General features: G+C 40.9%; 2 pseudogenes; both read right to left on the bottom strand.

Annotated features, from left to right (window-relative positions):
- Positions 1–17,171: 17,171 nt before the first annotated feature.
- On the bottom strand, positions 17,172–17,290 carry LOC122065856 (annotated as a pseudogene).
- A 226-nt stretch (positions 17,291–17,516) lies between these two features.
- LOC122065863 lies at positions 17,517–17,635 on the bottom strand (annotated as a pseudogene).
- Between the last annotated feature and the right edge of the window lie 112 nt (positions 17,636–17,747).

Genomic DNA, 17,747 nt, shown 5'->3' with positions numbered 1-17,747 from the left:
GCCCCAATGTTCTTTAGCCCAAAAGGTATCACCTTGTAACAATAGGTTCCCCACGAAGTGGTGAAGGCTATCTTCTCAATATCTTCTATATGCATGCTTATTTGGTTGTATCCTGAGAATCCATCCACAAATGATAACAAAGCATGCCCTACCATATTATCCACCAATACATCAATGTGAGGTAATGGGAAGTCATCTTTAGGGCTCACCTTGTTAAGATCTTAGAAGTCCACGCACATTCATACCTTACCATCTTTCTTTGGTACTGGTATAATGTTGGCCAACCATTGGGGGTACTTCACCACTTGTAAAAACCCTACATTCCATTGCTTCACAACTTCTTCTCTGATATTTTCACTCCATTCTGGTTGCATTCTTCAAAGCTTCTGCTTTACTGGTTTTGCCCCAGGGTAAGTCAGCAATCGATGCTGCACGATGTTGGGGTTGATACTAGGCATATCCTCATAAGACCAAGCAAAGACCTCGGTGAATTCCTTCAGAAGACTAATCATCTGTTCTGCTTCTTCGTCATCAAGGGTAGTACCAATTTTTACCTCTCGAAGGCATTGGTCAGTTCCTAGATTAATAACTCGAGTATCCTCATGGATTGGTTGGGCTTTCTTTGGTTTGCATTGTTTTATTGATTCTTGATATTTATTAAGATCATAATCAGTAAAAGGAGGCAAGTCATACTCGGAATTAGAAATTTCATTCACGAAAGGAGTAATAGACTCGACATACAAGGACTCTAGACTCTCTTGAAGAGGGGAGGCCAACACAAAATTATAAACAACAGACTTGACTACAGACTTGATAACTGGCCTAATGCTTTTGCCAGGGGTATTCAGGCTGGTTGACCCAATAGCATGAGCGAACTTGAAGTTTTCTCCAATGCTTGTCCAGTTCAGGAGTGGTTCAGTGGCTTGATGGATGAGGAGGTATGGAAAAGGCCTTCTTTTCCTTTTGAAAAAGCTATTGCTATTTCTTCAGTGGCGTAATGGTTCCTCTCGATAAGTGCTCGCTTCTTCATGAATACCAACTGATCAATCTTGTGCTCTCGTAAGCCAAACTTTTTGAGGGGTGAAGATTGGTGGAGACTGTTCAATCCCTTTTCTATGAAGTCCATCTTTTTGAGCCTATTGAGGGATGCCATCCTGGTACCTCGATCACATCTTTGACCACCTTCACAAGCTTCTTGTTGCAGTTGGTTCGGGCACAGTACATACAGACCATCATTCTCCATGCTCTTCTTTGCTTCGCATACACACTTCTTCCTCTAATAGAACGAGGCTTAAGCTCATGTAGCTCTTGGGCTCTAGGCTTTTGTAGGAGGGAGAAAATGTAGCCTTTCAAATCAATGCGAAGCAATAGACTCCAGGTGAGCCTTATCTTCTTTTCCCATTCTCTTTTCAGGTGGACTCGAGGACTTGATACCTCCTTTGATTGGATCATTGTTGTAAGATCACCAGAGGAAGACCCAGTCTTAATCAGTGCAATTTCTGCTATCCCAGTGATGCAACTATCCTGGTCACTTTCATTGACTAACATTTTCTGTTGTTCCACTTCATGAGTCATCCAGTCGAACTCATCTTGAAAAAACACTTAATCTTAGTTGCATCTTTGCTGCGATTTCATCAGACCATGGTTTCACATTTCCACAAAAGGGGAAATCCTCTCCTTCTTTTACAAAATACCCATTGAGAGTAGGATAGTAAGTGACAGAGATCTTCTTAGTCATTCTCAGCACTTTTTTCCCTTGGTGGTCGAAGGAGTGTACCCGAGGTTATTCTTTCCTTTGTTCACCGCCAAACTAGGCTGCTTTGGAACTCCTTGATGATATTTTCCTAGTCCTATGCTTGGAAAATATTGCATATTCTTCAACATCTGATTCATTGGCGGACTCCAGATGCCTTCAAAGTTAGCTGGGACTTCCTCCTTTGGCCCTTCTTTGGCAATGGCTGCACAAGTTGTATCTAATTCAAAACCACTTAGTTGGACCTCTTGGTCTTGTTCTTCTCCATTTTCAATGTTGGATAAAGTGTTAACCACTTCGGGATCTCTACCTACTGTGACTACCTTTCGCTCATGAATGAACTTCATTTTTTGATGGAGACCAGAGGACACTGCCTTCGCAAGATGCAACCAAGGCCTTCCCAAGAGCATGTTAAAGGCTGCCGGTATATCAATGACTTGAAAAATCAATATCAAACTTCACTGGGCCAATCTTTACGACAAGGGTAATGATGTAAAGGATCTTCCTCTTGGTATTGTCATATGCCCGTATGGTTTGGGTGGTCGGCCTCATTTCTTCTAAGTTGATGCCAATACTCTTTGTCGATCCCAAGGGTAGCACGTTTAAAGTTGACCCATTGTTAACAAGAACTTGGGGAACCACTTTGTCAAGGCATTCTATTATGATGTGGAGAGCTCGATTGTGCTGGGCTCCTTTGGGAAGCTCTGAATATGAGAACATCAGGGATTGTACCGCATATGTTGCCCCTACTATATTTACCAGATGTGCCAAATTTGTCTCAATCAGAACTTGCACATTAGTGAGAGATTTTAAGACTGCTTCACGGTGTGTGGGGGATGCCATTAACAATTCCCAAATTGAGATGTTTGCTTGGGACTTCTTAAGTTGATCCAAGACTGGGTTCTCTGGCTCTTTCTTCACGCTGCTAGTTCCTGCCTCATTAGTCCTTGACTGTTCTACCACTAGAGCCTTGCCCTTGTAGTCTTTTTCACTTCTAGTTTCCATTAGGTTGACAGGTTCTTCACAATGATCTCTATGGGATAACAATCTTCATCATCACTATTTGTTATGGTGATCATCCCCACCATGGGATCATCCTCTTCTTCTGATTCTCCCTCCCTGCATGGAGTGGAAAGTCGAGGTCCTCCACAAATATCCACAGCCCTGGCTCATAACTTCTTGACTGAATTGGAAAGCTGTTGGAATACAGCATCTACCACCTCTGTAAAAGTGTCACCTGGCCCTATTTCCTCCAGATCATCCAACCGCTCACAGTAGTAACAATCACTGACAGTTACTTCACCTAGCATGTTGTCAATTTCTTCCACCCTTTCTTACATTCTCAATGTGTTGGAGTACACTTCACACAACTTTTCCTCCATCTCCAATACGGATTTGGGTTCATCCAGATAAACTTGCATCGGCTCTCTAGATCCTTCATCACTTTCTAAATTTGACGTAGAATCATCTCCTCCCATACAGAGGGAAGGGTAAATGCCACCTGTCGGATCAGCTATTAAATCATCACTACCAATAGCATAGACTGATAAACATGTTTTGTGATCTGGTGAGTAATATTCTGACTCATCATCATTGTCATTGCACCAAGGTCCTTGGTAGTCATCCCAGTCTAGATACCCATCATCCTCTTGATAATCAGAGTCATCTCCATCCTTCTCATCTTCATTCTCATCCTCATCATCGTCCTCATCGTCTTCTTCTTCACTGATTTGCCCCTCACTTGGTTCTTCATCAGATTCTTCTGGACCATCAAATTCTTATGCATCCAAACACTCGTAGTATTCAGAGCGTATGGACTGGAAGATTTCCATAGGGTTGATCTTGACATCAATGGCTTAAATTTGGACCAGTCCTGACTCATCATCCTCTGTGTCACTCCCTATGTGGATTAGGGAGATGTGTTCCTTGACCTATTCCCCTATGGCCAATGTGATTACTACTCTGAGAAGATCAACTGTAGCCTCTTCAATTACCTCTGGATTGTCCTCTAAAGATATAGCGGGCTGAATTAAAGAAGTGGGATCACTTTCTTGGTCTTCTCCTAAAGCATTCATTGATCCTGTTGATGAGGTCATCAATGGGGAATCTGGTAGTGCAAGTATATCCTTCCAATTATATCCATCCGTCCATCCTTCTTTTGGGTTATATACCGAACCTTGAGAATAGGATTGGTATGAGGGTGATGAGGGGTAAGAAGCGGGATGGTATGAAGATGATGTAATGTGAGAGGTAGGATATGAAGATTAGGGTGATAGGATGGGGAGATTCTTTCTCCTTGATGGTGGGGGGAAGGTTGATGGTATGGTGGAGGCTGATAATATGGTGAAGGTGGGAGGTATGGTGGAGGTTGGTAATGTGGTGCGATGGATTCTTCTGTTGATGAGGAAGGATAAATGGTGGGTGCCCGATCTTTTGATTCTTCTTCTAATGATTCTCTTCTTCTGGGGGCCCTTATGACTCTAGCCCTTTGACTCATGAGTTTCTTGTAAGCCGGGCATTCATATGATTCTTCCAAGCTTTTGGTATAATGAGTTGAGTAGGGTCACTCTCTGTGGCTTCTTCCTCCAGATTGTTCACATGATCAGGGAGTGGATTTGTGTTGACATTAGGCGATTGCTTGACCTTGACTTCAATGGTCCTGTTGTCTACCAAGTCTTGTATAGCATGTAGGAGACCTATACGTCTTTCAATGGTGTGCGCTTTCTGAGTATGGTGAGCACAATATTCATGATCCCTATACCAAGCTGGAGGAGGATTGCTGATTGCTCTTGGAGCCACTATCCCTAGCAATGCCTGTTTCTTTAACTTCTCATACACTGTTGTCATAGGCATTCCCAAATAAAATAACTACCTTTTTGGATGAGGGGCCTTTTAGGAGGGTGCATTTGCTTGTATTGAAAATGGCTGTGAAGTAGTGGCTGGCGGGCTTGACTGCTGAACTGTACTCACCATATTATTTTCTGGACTCTTTCCATATCCGTCTTTGGTGTTTTTCCTTGCATCTTGGGAGGATCCTTGATACTGGGCTTCCCTTATGATTATGTTCTCCACCCATGTGCCGGTGGCTGCCAAGGCATCAAAAGTTTATAAATGTTGATAGTAAAGAACATCATAATAAGGCTTTGATAAGTTCTCTATCAACATCTCCACTTGCTCTGCTTCCGAAGGCCGATCTACTATCTTGGTGGCCTTATCCCTGAACCTCATCAAGAAGGCGATGAGTCCTTCTCTAGGCTGCTACCTCAACATCTCAAGCTCCCGTCACTTCACATCCACTTCGGTGTTGTATGAGTATTGTTTGGTAAAGGCTTTCACCACTGTGGTCCAATTCTGAGTTTGGGATGACTCCAACTGTGTGATCCACCTTAGTGTTGGTCCTGATAGGGTTAGTATGAACGCTTACCCCATCTGGTTATTTACAAGTTGCCACACCTTTGCGATGCTGAGAAAAACTTTGAGGTGAGCCTTGGGGTCTCCTGACCCATCAAACCTGTCAGTCTGCCATTTAAATTTTTGGGGAATTCTTGCCCTGGAGAAGAAACTTATTTCCTTTGAATCCACTGTTTGGCTTTCTGAGCTTTTTCTCGCTCCAATCATGTTCTCCAACTTCTCTAATTGCTCTCTGAGTTTCCTTTCTTTCTTCATCTCTGGAGGCTCCATTCGAATATGTGCGGTAAACTCATATTCCTCATCTTCAATCACTACCCTTGGAGAAGCGACCCTGGATGGGTAGGTGAGAATCCTCTTTGACCGATTGGCCTGACTTGCTCTAGTTCTCCTGAGTCAACTGGAGAAGAGTCCCCACGATAACCTATAGCTCCATTCTATTCTGCATCTCCCGTAGCCAGTGTCAGTTCATTCCTGGGATCAGCTCTGGGAGGGTTCTGAAGTGTATGTAATATCTGAGCTATCCCTCTCTTGACTTCAGCCGTTTCTGTTTGCTAGGTCTCCACGGGACGAACCCAGGCCTATTTGGGTGATTTAGAGTCGTGTGGATCCATACTAACTGAGTTGTAATCATTTGGTAGTAGACAATCTCGAAGAGATGACAGAGGTGATGCTGGACTTAGGTGAGTCAACCGATTACCTTGATGCATCCAAAGGGACCGCGAAGAATACTTGAGGTGTGGAATTATGCTTGAACCAAAAGTGACTTATTTTAAGATTTTTGAATTCCTAACCCCTTGTTCACACATTCACTAGATTAACAACCAATGATCCATTCAAAGTTAGTCCACTTAATGATAGGGAGTGGATAGGGGTTGATGCCCCTAGTCCACTCAATGTCATAAGCAGGAGATTTATAAAAATGGCTTGTCGAGAATATTCCCATAAGACATTCCATATAAGAAAGTTATGCTTTCCTTGCTCTTTTTCCCACTAGGTGTTTGATGTGCACATTTATGTGTGAAATCTAGTGTAGTAAAACATGCATTTTACATATTTAGAATGGAGCTACCTTGGGTTTTACTCTCTTTTTGCATATTTTATAATTTTAAGGCTTTAATAACTATCGGGCACTATATCTCCAATTTTACACATAAAGAGGTCCTATTTCTTTTCATAGTTACGAAGAGGATGAAATTCTAAGAAAGATGGACGTGTTCAATCATAAGTACACATTCGTTTGGTCAACCATACAAGTGATTATTCTTTTCGGGTCAGAAAAAGAATAATTGATCAGAACTGAACCGAGATGAAAAACTAGCCCATCTGCAGTTGTCCCAAGGGTATTAGGAATATTATAAATACCAACAAGGATCGATGGACCACATCCTTAAGTGATTGAAGATTCATTTTTGATAACAACTACCTAGAGTAGTTGGTGAGTTGTGGTATGCAAAATCCCTTACTTATTAGGAGATCTCAAGTTCGAAACTCTTAGCTGCCATTTTGTTGAGGTCTTGTTTAGAAAATTTTCTCTCTCCTACTCATCACTTAAAGGAGGTCGGCCAAGATGGTTGTACGCAAGTTTGAAGAAGAGAGAGAGAAAATAAAGAGAAAAAATAGGAAAGAAAAAAAAAGAGAAAAGACAAGGGCATGGATGGAATTTCCTTTAAAATAGAATATTGTCAAAATGTAAGCAAGAAAAATTGGCCAAATGGGTTTCTTGCACAAGAAGAGAGAGAAAAATAGAAAAGGGAGAAAAAATAGAAAAAAAAGGCAAGAAAAATCGTGGGAGATCTCTCCACATGTTTTCTCTCTTCTCTCTCCTCCACTCCATCAACAAGATAAAAAAAATCTTTTTTTTTAGAAGCTAAAATCGTTAGCTTTCGTCCCCCATTCTCTATATAATAGAATTAACACAAAGGGAGGAGGCACTTCAATCTTCTTCTAGGGTTTTTTCTTAGTTGCTCTATCTCTTTCTCTAGCTCTAGTTCTAGGTTTATGCTTTAAACACTTTTGTAAGTTCTTTTTATTCAATTAATGCAAGCACTTTTGTTTTTGATTCAGTATTTTATTTTTATTGTTTAAACAATTAAAGTTGTAATTTTCAAGTTCTAGTTCTAGGCTTAGTTCTAGGTGACAAGAATAAGCTATGAAGCATGTCTTTCAAGTTCAATTTTTTTTCTTCAGATTTTTTTTCTCTAGTACTAGAAATTTCAGATTTGGTTTATTCCAGATCTGATTTCTAGTAATGGTAGTATCTCAAATTGATCAAGTTTTCAGTTGAAGGGTTGAAGTTCAAGTAAGTAGGCTCCTTTAGTAGTCTTCTCTCCCCCGTCTCATTCCCTCTTCTAACTACCATTTTTTTCTTAATTTAGGATTTTAATTTCAATCGCTACATTATTGCTATCCTTTTTCCCCAAGGTTCATGGCTAGTGTATGTGTTGGCTTTGTCCCTCCTTGCCATAGAACCATCATTTTATTATTTTCATTTTAATTATCTCCCTTTCCCTAAAGCCAAGTTGAGTAACCCTTGTAAGAGTGACTCTTTGATCAAGTAGGGAAGCTCATATTATGATGCATCCCTTGGGCTAAGTACTTATGAGTCTCTCTCTAGCTTTATCCTCTTTCTTTTATTTTATTTTTATTTCAACATTTTTTTTCTTCATTGCTTATTAATTGCGTGGGGTGTTTATTTTCAGCTATTTATTTATTAATTTTAATTGCGTGGCTTGCGTATTTAAATTTTTAAATGATGAATGATTAGGATGTTATTTTTAATACATATGTTAAGGACAGTAATTAGAATTAGATCACAACCATTAATCGGTTCACTTTCACATTATTAAAAGAAGAAAAAAATAAAGTGGTTGCTCTCCCTGTGTTCGACCCGTAGCTACACTGATCCGTACGCTTGCGGTTATATTTTAAAATCTCAAACAAGTTTTTGGTAGGGAAACTAGTTTTTACTTTTTCCACTTTGTTTTGTTTGTTTTTCTTTTTATTTTTGATCTTGCTAAGGATGAAGTCCTACTTTGGCTTTTGGCTATGATCATACCATTCGGTTGCTTGATGTATGAAAATAAAAGTTTTAATTAAAATACCCATTTTGAATGTATAAAAACCCTTTTGGGAAGAAAGAAAGAAGCCTGTGTCTTGAGATGAGACTTTCTTTTGAAAAATAAGAGACCCTTGTTTTATGGTGTTGGACCAGATGTAAGTCTGTGGGTTCCTTGTACTTTTGATTTGGAGTTGAGACATTTTATTTTTTATTTTTGAGCTTCCATGAGTTGACAAATGCACAATTTAAATGAAGTGTGAAATGCGGTATAAAAAAGAATAAGAGTTGGTTCCCTTGGAACTAGACAGGTCATTGCGCCTCAGGAAGCATGGTGTCTTAATCAAAATTCCTTGGGAGAAAACTTCTGAAAGAACTCTAGCATCACTGTCTTTGTGGGCATTGTTAGGGATATGCTCACACTCCTATAGTTGCTTTTGATGATAACAAACATATGAAGGTCTGTCACAATTTTCCTTTAAGTATTGTTTTGTAGAGACTTCATATCAAAGATCGAATTTGGTGAATGAAACGAAGAAATGAAGATTGAAGTCATCAAATGAAGAGTATCAACAAGTTGGCATCAATGCTTGAAGAATATATCATAAGAATTTAAGCTTCAAGATGTCAAGACATGAAGCTTAAAGACATGGAATTGCAAACAAGAAGAAAAGAAGATAAAGTGTCAAAGAGTGGAAAGTTCAAGTGAAGAAGAAGACCACTAGGATAGATTGGTCACTTTTAATGTAGTTTGTAACTTCCACATATATATATATATATATATGAACTCACCACATGCATGTGCATTGCATCATACTAGAATGACCATAGAGCATACCTTGACCAAGTATGAAGAGTCTCTAAGTGGTAAGGAACATATTAGGAAAAATGTGTTCTAGTGAAATTCTGTGAAAACCATATTAACCTGACTTAAGGGTATTTTGGATAATCTTAGAGTCGGTATCAGGAGATGAACCCTTCATAGAAGTTGTAGGAAATTGAGCTGTGATTCCAACTCAACTGATCTCAAGTCAATCCAAGGTCGGACCAAAACGTTATAGTCAAAACACTGATGACTGATCAGTATGACAACATTTTGTCAAAACAGAGTATGTCATATTGGCAGTGGACCGGCTGGAAGCCCCGGTTGACCGGATCTGTCCGAGACCATAGCCGGTCGATCGTTTAAAAGTCTCGGTCGACTGGTGACTGCCTGAAAGTGCCCCAACGGCTATATTTTTCCTCAACGGCTCTTGGCGGTCGACCGATGGTCCCAAAATACGTCCGTTAGAGCCTGATTTCCTACCTAAAATGCTTCACTAAGCTCACCTATAAATACCTTTAATACTACTCATTAATAAACAATAAATTTCAACTTTAGAGAAGCATTATTTGAGCATTAGAAGTGAGAATTGGTCTACACCATCTCTTGAGTTCAAGTTCTTCATTTTACATTCAAGAGGAACTCAAGACCATCTACAAGTCTTCATCTACATCTTAGCATTTACATTACACTTGTTGGATCAAGCGCTTTCCAGTCATCCAAAAGCCCGGACTTGTGGAGAAGGTGCAACTTTATTTCCTTAATGTCCAGCCAACGCGATCACGGTTCGAGCCGGGATTTGGCAGAGACTTTGGACCACCGGTGCGACGCCCAATACAGAGCCCCCATGTGCACCGGTCCCAACAATCCCCCCCAAAGCGACGCCCAAATACCAAAGCACCCATGCGCTTGGGGAGACTCAAACCCGCGACCACCTGCTCTGATACCACTTGTTGGATCAAGCGCTTGCCAGTCATCCAAAAGCTCAGACTTATGGAGAAGGTGCAACTTTATTTCCTTAATGTCCAGCCAACGCGATCGCGGTTCGAGCCGGGATTTGACAAAGACTTTGGGCCACCGGTGCGACGCCCAATACAAAGCCCCCATGCGCACCGGTCCCAACAATCCCCCCAAAGCGACGCCCAAATACCAGAGCACCCATGCGCTTGGGGAGACTCGAACCCGCGACCACCTGCTCTGATACCACTTGTTGGATCAAGCGCTTGCCAGTCATCCAAAAGTCCGGGCTTTTGGATGACTGGCAAGCGCTTGATCCAACAGGCATATGCAAAAAGCAAAGCTACATAGTAACTTGGGTGTCTGGTGTTTGCTCCACCATGTCATTCAGGCCAAAAGTAGTGGAGTAGAATAGAGTTTATTAAGCGAAAAAAGGAAAAAAATGTGCAAATATCATTAATGCTAAGTAACATTTTTGGTCAAAAACACTCCAACGCCTTAGTCATTGGTTCCCTATTTCTTTACAAGTGATTTTGCCTTAAGATAAGGATGTTTTGGAAGAGACGAAGTGAATTCCAAATTAAGAAATATGTTAGTGCCAGAAATTGATAAAGGGTAATAAAGTTCAAGAATGGGGGTCCCTTATAAGAGGAATTATCTTTGCTCCGGATTGGTATGGCCCTTACCTTTAGCCAAGGTTGGGATTTGTTTATTTTGAATTTTGGGTGTATATTCACTGCAAACACCCACGAGACACAACTCCTCCACTAGGAGTGACCTAGGGGTTTAAAGGCTTGTTGCACATGCTAAGTGCAACCGTGATTCCTACGAAAGTGAGTTAGGTTTTTTTTTTTATTCTTTTTCTTTTTGTTTTGCTTGAGGACTAGGAAAGTCTAAGTGTGGGGGAATTTTGATGAGCACATTTATGTGTGAAATCTAGTGTAGTAAAACATACATTTTACATATTTAGAATGGAGCTACCTTGGGTTTTACTCTCTTTTTGTAAGTTTTATAATTTCAAGGCCTTAAAAACTATTGGGCGCTATATCTCTAATTTTACACTTAAAGAGGTCTTATTTCTTTTCAAGGTTGCGAAGAGGATGTGTTCAATCGCAAGTACACATTCGTTTGGTCAACCGTACAAGTGATTATTCTTTTCGGGCAAAAAAAAGAATAATAGATCAGAATTGAACAAAGATGCAATACTAGCCCATCTGCAATTGTCCCAAGGGTATAAGGAATATTTCAAATGCCAACAAGAATTGATGGACTACATCCTTAAGTGATTGAAGATTCATTTTTAGTAACAACAACTACCTAGCGTAGTTGGTGAGGTGTGGTGTGCAAAATGTCTTGCTTATTAGGAAGGTCTCAAGTTTGAACCTCTTAGTTGCCATTTTGTTGAGGTTTTTTTTAGAAGATTTTCTCTCTCCTAGTCATCACTTAAAGGAGGTCGGCCAAGATGGTTGTATGTAAGTTTGAAGAAAAGAGAGAGAAAATAAAGAGAAAAAATAGAAAGAAGAAAAAAGAAAAGAGAAAAGACAAGGGCATGGATGAAATTTCCCATTAAAATAGAATATTGTCCAAATCCAAGCAAGAAAAATCGGCCAAAGGGGGTTTCTTGCACAAGAAGAGAGAGAAAAAATAGAAATGGGAGAAAAAATAGGGAAAAAAAGGCAAGAAAAATTGTGGGAGATCTCTCTCCACACGTTTTCTCTCTTCTCTCTCCACTTCATCAACAAGATAAAAAGAATTTTTTTTTTAGAAGCTGAAATCATTAGCTTCCCTCCACAATTCTCTATATAATAGAATTAACACAAAGGTAGGAGGAACTTCATTCTTCTTCTAGGGCTTTTTCTTAGTTGCTCTGTCTCTTTCTCTAGCTCTAGTTCTAGGTTTATGCTTTAAGCACTTTTGTAAGTTCTTTTTATTCAATTAATGCAAGCACTTTTGTTTTTTATCCAATCTTTTATATTTATTATTTAAATAATTGAAGTTGTAATTTTCAAGTTCTAGTTCTAGGCTTAGTTCTAGGTGACAAGAATAAGGTCTGAAGCATGTCTTTCAAGATCAATTTTTTTTCTTCAAATTTGTTTTCTGTAGTACTAGAAATTTCAGATTTGGTTTATTCCAGATCTGGTTTTTAGTATTGATAGTATCCCGAATCGATCAAGTTTTCAGTTCAAGGGTTGAAGTTCAAGTAAGTAGGCTCCTTCAGTAGTCTTCTCTCCCCCCTCTCATTCCCTCTTTTGAATACCCTTTCTTTCTTAATTTAAGATTTTAATTTCAGTCGTTATATTATTGCTATCCCTTTCCCCCAAGGTTTATGGCTAGTGTATGTATTGGCTTTGTCCCTCCTAGCCATAGAACCATCATTTTATTGTTTTTATTTTAATTGTATCCCTTTTCCCTAAAGCCAAGCAGAGTAACCCTTGTAAGAGTGACTCTCTGGTCAAGTAGGGAAGCTCATATTATGATGCATCCTTGGTGGATAGGATCACTGCAGCTCAGGTTACTGATACAGAGTTGTAGAAGCTGATAGTAGAGTGCTAGGAAGGAACTCAAAAGGTCCCGAATTTTTCTATAACTAAAAGCGAAATTCTCAAGTTCAAAGGATGGTTGTGTGTGCCCAATGATGGTGATTTGAGAGGCACAGTTTTGAGAGAGGCATATAGCTCTCCATACTCCATTCACCCCAGCAGTACTAAAATGTATAAGGACCTCAGAGGCTCCTACTGGTGGAAAGGAATGAAAAATGATATGGCCACGCATGTGTCTGGATGCCTCACATGCCAGCAAGTCAAGGTTGAGAGATAGAGGCCCCATGGGTTATTACAGTCCCTACCTATTCCGGAGTGAAAATGGGAGAATATTACCATGGACTTTGTCACAGGCCTACCCCGTACACAGAAGGGTATGGATGCCATTTGGGTAGTTGTGGACCTCTTGACCAAGGCAACTCACTTATCCTAATCAAGATCACATTTTCTTTAGACAAGTTGGCCAATTTGTATGTCGATAACGTCATCAGATTGCATGGTGTGCCTGTTAGTATCATCTCTGATCGAAATCCCAGGTTCAATTCAAAGTTCTGGACATGTGTACAGAAGGATATGGGCACACGGTTGGATTTCAGCACTTCCTTTCACCCTCAGACCAATGGTCAGTCGGAATGGACTATTCAAACATTGGAGGACATACTCTGAGCATGTGCCTTGGATATGAGTTATAATTGGGATGAGTATATTTCCCTTGTCGAGTTCTCCTACAATAACAGTTATCAAGCCACCATCGAAATTTCCCCATTCGAGGCATAGTATGGCAGGAACTGTCGAACTCCACTCTATTGGGATGAAGTTGGTGAGCGACATATTTTAGGTCCAGACTTGATACAGGCTACTAGTGAGAAGGTGAATGTGATCAAAGAAAGGATCAAGGTAGCTTAATCTAGGCAGAAAAGCTACGCAGATGTTATAAGGAAACATCTGGAGTTTGCTATTGGAGAAAAGGTGTTCATGTGGATCTCCCCAGTTAAAGGGAGGGATGATGTAGTTCGGAAAAAAGGGAAAGCTTAGTCCAAGGTTTATGGGACCGTATGATGTACCAGAGAGGATTGGATTGGTAGCTTACTAGATAGCTTTACTGCCAGAGTTGGAAGGTACACATGATGTCTTCCATGTTTCTATGTTGAGGAAGTACATTCCCGACCCCACTCATGTCTTGACTTACACACCTCATGAGTTGGACAAGGATTTTTCCTACGTGGAGTTTTCGGAGAGGATTATTAACGGGAAAGAGTATGTTCTCCGTAATCGCACTATTTTCTTTGTCAAGGTGAAATGGATGAACCACCCTGAATAGGAAGCATCATGTGAGCGGGAAGATTAGATATTGAAGCAGTATCCTGGATTGTTTGATTTTCCAGGTATGTTCAATTTCGAGGATGAAATTCTTGTAAGGTGGGGGGAATGTTACACCCGTGCCCTAATCCGGTCTAATTTGAACTATTGTGACAAGCCTCGGATCGGAGATGGAAAGTACGACCAGGTTTAGGCTCATAGCTACGTATTGCCGAGGGGATAGAGATGACCCCACATGTTCATGCATTGTGTGCCTATCTACCTGGAGGGGATTCATACCTTCCAATTCTAGATGGTAAGTGACCCGACTCCCCACACTTAAATTCTGGCACGCATCAAAATTATCGAATGGCCTTGAGCATGTCCGAGGTCAACCACCCATGTGGGACCATCCATGGGAGATCAAGTTGTCTTAACCACTGAAAGCAGCCTGGGCCTAGATTCGATGCCTATTTTCGATGGGTTGATAAGCTACTATCGGGGTTCCAATACCCGTGGTTCCTGCCACTCACGTCGTAAATGGTTTCGGATGATCCCAAATCATCCTCCACACCTTCCTCATGATGTGAGCGCTTTATGGACCTAAATGGTCGGGTCCTCGTGCCCTGAAATATATTGTAACCCGATTGTTCCAAAAGGGGTCCAACCCAAACAGACCCTAAGGTCCACTTAAGTTATAAGTTGGGAAATGAGGATTCATTTCCTCATTTCCCTTATGCTCAATGTAGGAGAGGAGAGAAAGAGGAGAGAAGAGAAGAAGAAAGTTGGAGGCCTACCTTGGTGCCGAGCTTCTTCATTTCAACCTAGACAAAGCTAGGTATGGGTGGAATCTTAGTGTACAAACCATGTTAAAGTTGTAGAATGTGTGTTCTACCCTCTTGGTGCTATTGTTGAGCTCGAACCAAGCCCAGTGAGCTCTGACAATATGTATTGCCAAAAGACCAACTATTCGATCGTTTGATCAACGTATCTCCAAAATGGCTCGGTGGATTGAAATTTTCTTGGCTTCGAATGACGCTAGGAACATCCCCTACAAACTCCATAGAATAAATCCCAAAAATTAGGCCCGAGCTGAAAAGCCCCAAAATGGGTGGACTGTCCTTAACCACCACTGAAAATAGCCCACCGGATCCAATGGGTCTACTTCCGGTGGCATATTTCCGATGGACATATGAGCCTTATGTGCTCTCTGTCTTCTCCACCGGAAACAGGACCAATATTTTCGGTGGAAATGCCCTTTTTCCAATGGGTGTTTCTGGTGACAGTACTGTCACTTGGGGACAGTGTCTGTACCCTTTGGGGGTGACCTGTGTGGGTCCCTCCCTATGTTCCCAATGCATACTGATGTATGATCCCTTTGTGTCTAGGACAGTGATGCACACGTGCCCTGAAGCTGGAATTGATTTGATCAATTGGTGGCCATACTTGAACCCAAACACACCGATCATAAACCAGGTGAGGGATGGACTGTGTTTATTTTTGTAATGTTTTTTATTTTCAAATTTCTTACATGCTTAGAATTATATGTTTAATTATAATTGCTCAAATGAGATGATGATAAGTTACATTTTTCATTTACGATTATGATATGAATTGTATGGAGATGTATGACGGGATCCGATGTGGCCGAGGTGGTACCGGTACCATAATCACCGTGTGTTTGGTTGTGTGTGTGAGATAAAATCTGACATGACCGAGGTGGTACCGGTGCCATGGTTGCCGTATGTATGCTACATTCATGCATTGATTATGTGCATTAGAGTTAGTTGTAGTCGCGGGTTACACTTTGCGCCCAAGGTCTTACTGGAATCGTGTACCCCGGGACTGCATTCAAAAATGGATGCTCTTTGTGGTCGATGATTGGTACTGATGTCGCATAGTCCATACTTTGTGGCCAAGGTCTCGCTGGCATTGTGTACACGGGACTGTATTTGGAGATGGATTACATTTTGTGGCCAAGGTCTTGTCGGTATCGTGTAATTCATACTAACTATATCACTATGAAGGCATGTAGCGTATATGTGGTTAGGTATCACTCCCTATGCTATGAACCCTTTCCAACAAGTGTTGAGGTGTTGGATAACCCATTGTGGTATGGTCGATGTGCCTTTCTAGAATGCCACACCCACTGTATGATGTGATTGTAGCCGGAGGCGAGAACCTGTCCGGCGTGGACAATGATGTTCCAGTGTTATGACTGCCAGGAGTGGGTTATCAAAGGTTTGCCTGGTGACCCATGGATGCATACGGGGACCGGAAGGCTTCAATTGATGACTAGGGTTTGTATCCTTGCATAATCAATGGCGGTTCTGAGATGAAGGATACAACCTAATGCACTGTAGTAGTATTTACCAGACTTAGATTGTATTGTTAGGTGGATAATAAATAAATAAACTGCATCTCGACCATCATGGACTTTGTGTTTAATTTTCGTAATCATGCATCATTAATTATTACTGCTATAGTCCTGCTTGGATGTGCTTGACCCCACCCCTCACTGAGTGAGTTGGAAAGCTCACCCCACGTAAACACCCCTTTTTAGATGATGATGCAGGTACCGTGGTGTTAATGGCGGGTGACCCAGTATCTTCTGGGTTGGAGTATGGTGTGAGCGACTGGTGGATGCCAGAAGCGGACAAGCACGATCAGGACTGTGCTTGTGACCACTGTGCTTACGTCGCACCGTGAGATTATACATCATACTTTGATACTTTTGGGTATAATAGTGGATTGTATATTTTTGAGATTATATTATGTAATTAATGAATGTAACAAAATAACTCGGTTATTGCTATTATATTATCAATAGGTGTTTCCCCTTTTTTTTTATGATTTCGCTACTATACTCTGATTCCGCTGCTTATGTTGGTTTGTGATGTGAGATTGTGAAATGTTAAGGTACTGCTATCAGAGATCCTGGTAGGTTTGTGAGACATGTACGTGTCTTACTCACACCGCCGGTATTTCTAATGGTAAGTTGGATCTACTGAAATTGGGGTGTGACAGCTACTCTCACCCAAGCACGTTTAACTATAGAGTTCTGATGGGATCTGGTGCATTAGTATTGGTATGATTGCACCTGCCAAGTTTATGGCCCCTCATTCCCTTATGCTAGTCTTGACCAAGCACGCTAGTCACCTATTAATTCAATATTAATATAACTCCTCCTTCGAAAAATTATCATAGTAAAATGGAAAAATAATAAAATAAAATAAAATATATTACTCCATGGGGCGAACGGGCTTCTTCCACTGCATCCCCACTCCCCATGACACCGCCACGCTCCGTACTGAAAATTGTCAAAAACAAAAAAGAGTGCAACATGAGGACTTCCCAGGAGGTCATCTATCCTAGTACTACTCTCTCCCAAGCATACTTTACTGTGGAGTTCTGATGGGATCCGATGCATTAGTGTTGGTATGATCACACCTGCCAAGTTATGCCCCCTCATTCTCTTATGCTACTCTCGCCCAAGCACGTTAGTCACCAATTAATTAAATATTAATATAACTCCTCCGTAAAATCATCGTAGTAAAATAGAAAAATAATAAAATAAAATAAAATATATTACTCCATGGCACCAACAAAATTCTCCCACCGCATCCCCCCTCCCTATGACACCGTCGTGCTCCGTACTGAAAATTGTCAAAAAAAAAAAGGGCACAACACGAGGACTTCCCAAGAGGTCACCCATCCTGGTACAACGCTCATCCAAGCACACTTAACTGCTGAGTTCTAATTGGATTCGGTGCATTAGAGCTGGCGTGATCGCACCCGCCAAGTTTATGCCCCCTCATTCTCTTATGTTACTCTCGCCCAAGCACGCTTGTCACCTATTAATTAAATATTACAATAACTCCTCTTTCATAAAAACATCGTAGTAAAATG

Source organism: Macadamia integrifolia, unplaced genomic scaffold (assembly GCF_013358625.1).
Source record: "Macadamia integrifolia cultivar HAES 741 unplaced genomic scaffold, SCU_Mint_v3 scaffold213, whole genome shotgun sequence".
Lineage (NCBI taxonomy): Eukaryota > Viridiplantae > Streptophyta > Magnoliopsida > Proteales > Proteaceae > Macadamia > Macadamia integrifolia.
Note: the sequence above shows the minus strand (reverse complement) of the source record. Positions and strands in the feature narration are given on the sequence as shown.